The sequence below is a fragment of the Loxodonta africana genome, chromosome 3 (genome assembly GCF_030014295.1).
Source record: "Loxodonta africana isolate mLoxAfr1 chromosome 3, mLoxAfr1.hap2, whole genome shotgun sequence".
NCBI classification, from domain to species: Eukaryota; Metazoa; Chordata; class Mammalia; order Proboscidea; family Elephantidae; genus Loxodonta; species Loxodonta africana.
The window spans coordinates 20,098,256-20,104,276 of NC_087344.1; the positions used below are offsets into that span (position 1 = coordinate 20,098,256).

Sequence of the window (6,021 nt, forward strand, 5' to 3'; positions counted from 1 at the left end):
CAAACATAACAATGATTATGAGGATGGTACAGGATTGGGCAGTGTTTTGTTTTGTTGTACATAGTGTTACTATGAGTCAGAACCAAGAAGATGGCACCTAACAACAAAAATAACAACAAGAAGGCTGGGGGCAAGGTATACTGAGGAATAGCAAATGGAAAGTTGGATATACAAGTCTGGGATTCAGAGGAGAATTCCTCTCTAAATATTAATTTGGGGCTCATTTGTTTTCAGATGACTTTTAAATCAATGAGTCTGGATGCTATCACAAAGGAGTGAAGTTAGCTGGAGAAGAAGAGGTCTGAGGACTGAAACAGGAGACCCTGCAGTGTTTCAAGATTAGAAAACACATTAAAGGAGACTGAGAAATAGTAGCTAGTGAGGTAGGAGTGAAACCAAAATAATGTGTGGTGTTGAAATCCAAGTGAAGAAAGTGTTTCTGTAGGTAATAAACTAAGTCAATGTGGTTGACAAATCAAGTAAGAGAGAGACAGAAAATTAACTGACCTGGATTGGGCTGGACTGGACTTAATAAGGTAGATAATGCTGGTGGGTCTTCAAGATCACCCTCCATGAATTGTTGGGGAAAAGGCCTGATTGTATTGACCTCAGGAGTAAATGGAAGGAGAAAACTTGAAAAGAGTGAGTGGAGACATGTCTTTTGAAGAGTTTTATGGTAAAGGAGGGAGATAAATGAAGATACTGCTAGGGCAAGATGAGGGGGTCCATAGAGGTTTTTTTGTTTGTTTGTTTTTTAAGATTTGAGGAACTCAAATATATTGGATGCTATTGAAAATGAACAAATCAAAGGGAGAACCTGGTGATGCAAGTGAGACATGGGAGAATTACCAGAGTTATGTCCTAAAGTAAGCAAGAAAGATTGAACTCTATGCACAAGTGGAAGTGTTGGTCTTGGTTAAATCCAAGAGGCCACGCTTCTCTCAAGAAGAAATAGAAAGCAAGTAGCCATGAATACTTCAAATAAATTAAAATCCTCAATAATATAATTTGTCATGAAACACAACCTGAGATATACAGTTTTACGGGCAAGCTCTTCCAAACACTCAATGGAGCTAATTTCAAGATTAAAGGAAGGATTTCAGAAAATATAAGTGAAGAGATATTCTTTATCTTATTTTATAAGGGCAGCACAAACTTAGCGTTCAAACCAGACCAGGTTAGCACAAGAAAGAAAAATTCCAGTGTTTAAAAATTCTGTGCAAGAACAATGGACAAACAATATTTACCCTGATGGCGAATGAGAGCAATGGAAAGTATTTGTCTTACTGTCTGGAGGTATGATATCTAAAATGGCATGGTTCTAGTATATGACAGGAAAATAGAACTAAGAATATCTTCATTTATATGAAGAATTATTAAGTACAGAGGAGGAATCAGTCATTTTATTTATAAAATGTAGCATTTCAGGGAGTAAAAACAAAAAATCGAACCCATTGCCATCATCAATTTTGACTCATACCAACACTACACAACAGAATAGAACCACCCCATAGCGTTTTCAAGAAGCAGCTGGTGGATTTGAGCTGCCAACCCTTTGGTTAGCAACAGAGCTCTTAACCACTGCACCACCATGGCTTCATGGATGGTATCATTCAGAAAATTCTGCTGAAATCATTGTTTATCTATAGGGAAGTAAAATGAAATTGGATTCTCCATCACACCATATTCAAAAATTGTTCCAACATCTTTTAAACACAAAAGAAAAAACAATTTAATGTTTATGAACCATATAAGAAAATATCTTTATTAGATTGGAGGAGTTGATCAGTTCTTGAATGAGATGTAACACACACAGTCCAAAAGGGAAAAAATAGATCAATCCAACCATTTAAAATTAAGTCACTGGAAAATGAAAATCCAAAGTTGTTCTTTCAATGTAACAAAAAGAAGACAGCAGGACAAATAAATATTCAGTGAAGTATTTCCAAATGTGGCTTTGCCTACAACATACGTATTAACTGCTGATAAATATTTAAATTAATAAGCTAGGATAATGACTAACACAAGTGCCCAAACGTGTGAAAGCAGAAGGAATTGAAAAAGGAGAGAGTGCTACCCTTGGAAATAAATTGTGCTGGCTCACATTCATCTAGTATAGTCACTGAGTAACTTATTAGGTGGCAGGCATTGTACTAAACACTTGTAATTGTTGTAGCACTTGATCCCACCTCAGACTTTTATAATCAGAACAGTCATTTAATCCTTTCAAGGTAATGAAATTCCTCTTACCTGCAATTAGTTTTAGAAGGGGCATATGCCCCAACTCAGGGTGATGACATAGAGTGTGTTCCGGATGACTCCTTGAAAAGGTTATTTCTCTAATACTGAGACTGAATAAGGAGCAGTCAGTTTTCCATCCCTGGTTATTGTATCTTAAATCACCACTGTGCTGCTGCAGCCATTGATGACCATCACAGGAACAGCTTTAGGAAAAAACCAATATATGGAGCTGTGAAATGTAGCCCTGTGGTTCTGGAGGCTCTGGACCTACCCTACCTCTGAAACCTTTGTTTTTATATTTGGTACTTTGTGAGTTTAGACTTTTCCCTCAGTATACCTGAAAGTATCCTCACTCTTAGAGTTGAGGTATCTCAAATCTAAATGGAAAAAAGTGAATGAATAGAATTATGCCAAATGTATAGAAGAGTAAACTGAGCTTATGGTTGCTGCCAGCTGCCCTCGAGTTGATTCTAACTCATGGCGACCCCATGGGTTGCAGAGTAGAGCCACTCCATAAGGTTTTATTAGCTTTAAACTTTAAAGAAGCAGATTGCCAGAACTTTTCTTCTATGGTATCTCTGAGTAGATTTGAACCACCAGCATTTAGCAGTTGAGTGCAAACCATTTGTACCACCTAGGGACCTTTCAACTGAACTTAGAAAGCTGAAATAAATATAAAAGTTCACACAGCTATTACAGAGAAGAGGTAGAATTCAAACCAAAGTGTTCTGACTCCGAATTTTCACCCTTAACCATTATAATTTCTGAACTCCTACTAGTCAAAGAACTTAATCAGGTTCTCGGAATCAGTATTATTTATTTCACTCAAGCATATTCCAACAGCTTAAGCCCAACGCATGTGATGCATTAATGAAAAGAAGATATTCTAGAGATGAGTTTCCTCAAAGCGCCCATTATGTCCTTGTTCCTCAGACTGTAGATGAAGGGGTTCAGCATGGGTGTGACCACCGTGTACATCACTGATGGAACTGCACTCTTCCTAGAGGGCAGAGTAGCCGCAGAGCTAAGATACGCCCCCAACCTGTCCCGTAGAACAAGGAAACAACTGAGAGGTGAGATCCACAGGGAGAAAAAGCTTTGTACATTCCACCTGTTGATGGCATTTTCAGGAGGGAGGAGACAATTTGCATGTAGGAGAAAATAATCCCAAGGAAGAGCCCACCACCCAAAATACTAGTCATAAAATATAGCAGGATGTTATTAAAGAGGGTATCAGAACAGGCGAGCTTGAGGACCTGAGGAAGTTCACAGAAAAACTGGGGGATTTCCAGGTCTATGCGGAAGGACAGATGCAGCACCATCAGACTGTGGAGCAGGGCACTCATGATGCTAATGAGCAAGGAGAGTAGAATCAGCAGGCCACAGAGGTGGGGGTTCATGATGATTCTATACCTTAGTGGGTGACAAATGGCCACATAGCGGTCATAGGCCATTGCTGCAAGGAGACAATTTTCCAAAGAAGCAAAAACCAGGACAAAGCAGATCTGGGTGAGGCAGCCTGTGTAACTGATGGATTTGCTCTGAGTCTGAATGTTCACCAGCATCTTGGGGACCGTAGTGGTGCTGAAACAGATGTCACTGAAGGACAGGTTGGAGAGGAAGAAGTACATGGGGGTGTGGAGGTGGGAGTCTGAACTGATGGCCAGGATGATGAGCAGGTTCCCAGCCACAGTGATCAGGTATAAGGTCAGGAACATTCCAAAGAGAAGGGGCTGCAGTTCTGGATTCTCTGAGAGGCCCAGGAGGAGGAATTCTGCTAAGCCTGTTTGGTTTTCTGATTCCATGTTTGTTGATGATTCTGACGGAAAGAATAGAATTGAGATAAATAACAGATGTACAAAGATCCCTTATTTTACAGAAACACTCTAATCTGTATTGTGAAATAAAATTAATATTATAAATTTTTCCTGTGGTTCTCTCTCTCTGTGTCTGTCTCTCTCTCTCCTCTCCTCCTCTTTCTCCTCTATCCTTTTCTCTCTCCTTCCCTCTCTGTTCTCTTTCTTCCTACACACTCATTTCTCCCTGTCCTCCTTTCACCTCCTCTACCACATCTTTCCAAATACGTTTAAGTACCTACTTTTTCCACATTCGTCAGTTAACATGAATATAATATCAAATGGCACATATTTTTTCTTAAGAATTTTCTGAACTCTGCAAATTAGCAGGAAAACCAAAATCATATGGTATTAAATATATATTTTAGAGCAGTGGTCCTCAAACTTTCTTGCATCAGAGTCAGCTGGATGAACTGCTAAAATACAGACTGCTGGGCATCGCCCTCAGAGTATCAGATTCAGAAGACTGGGCATTGGGGCTCCAAAATTGTGCCTTTCCAACAAATTCCCAAATGCTGCTGCTGCTCAGCTGGAAACCACACATTGGGGACCAATATTCTGCAGACCTGGTATACTTCCTGAGGAAGAAATCATCTGGCTCATCAGTGCGCTACAAAGTAGACTGGGATTTCAAGTCCATGACTCAGACCATTTTCAGTGGGTCTTCACAATTTGTCTTTTGAATTCACTACTTTCTTTTCAACATTCCATTCTTTGGATCCTTATCACAAAACTCTTGCCTAATTGTTCTCACTAAATAGCAGTGTTAGCAGGAGTCCTTGCTTGGCACAGGAGGTTAAGCAGCTAAGGAAAATGTTGGAGGTTCAAGTCTACCCAGTGGCATCTCAGAAGAAAGGCCTGGTGATCTACTTCTGAAAACCCAGCCATTGAAAACCCTATGGAGCACAGTTTTACTGTGACACACGTGGAGTCACCATAAGTTTGAATTGACTCCATGGCAACTGATTTGTTTTTTGGTCCAATTAGCAGATATCATAGTAACAAATACAATAACTATTAAGAACTTCTACAACAATAACACTAACACAGAGCTCTGAGTATTGGCACACAGAATTCTCAGTATTTATCTGAATTAATTTTATTCTCCCTACAGATCCATGACTTGGGTGCTTCTATCATCCTTCATTTTACCCATGATCTCAAGTACATAACGTGAGGTTAAGTTATGAATACATAATACATGATCTCATAAGAACTGGCGAAAGAATTTGAACTTAGATTGCCAGATCAGAGTGGACCTGTTACCACCGTGTGATACGACCCCTGAGTAGGACAGGATCAGGCACTGGAAGGGTCAACAGATTCCATCACTTGCCTCTTGAAAAATTCCATGTGAGTCCAACACCAAGTGCTTTCCCTGGTCTTCAAAGTCACCTACCCTCTGACCTCATAGGTAGTATCTAGCAGGTGACATTACCAAAGCAGGACCCACCCTCAGGACTTGAGGTCAGTATTGGAATATGCTCCCTAAATCTCAAGCTGTTATGGCTATTATGGCAATAAGATTCTTTTTTCTCCCAATACCTGAGATTATACGCAGAACATTTTTTTTCCCCTAAAACAGAGGAATGAGAGGAAGAATGAAATGCATGGGGTCTTTAAATCACTGAAGAAAAGAGAAATAATTTGTTGGTGTGTCCTAAGTAAAATTTTAGGGTAGGAAAGGCACAATCTGACAACACAGGTATCCTGTCAGGCATGTACCTACAGTAGTAGGAAGAGGGGGAGTAGAAATTTGCCAAGTCAGCCTTAAATGGAAAAAGGAACTTAAGCAAAAAAGTACACCTAAAAAAAAAAAAAAAAAACCCACTGCTGTCAAGTAGATTTTGACTCAAAGTGATCCTATAGGACAGAGTAGCACTGCCCCCTAGAGTTTCCAAGGAGTGCCTGGCAGATTAGAACT

General features: G+C 39.7%; 1 pseudogene; it reads right to left on the reverse strand.

The window, feature by feature from the left end:
- Positions 1–1,202: 1,202 nt before the first annotated feature.
- LOC100676683 (olfactory receptor 7G3-like) lies at positions 1,203–5,345 on the reverse strand (annotated as a pseudogene).
- Between the last annotated feature and the right edge of the window lie 676 nt (positions 5,346–6,021).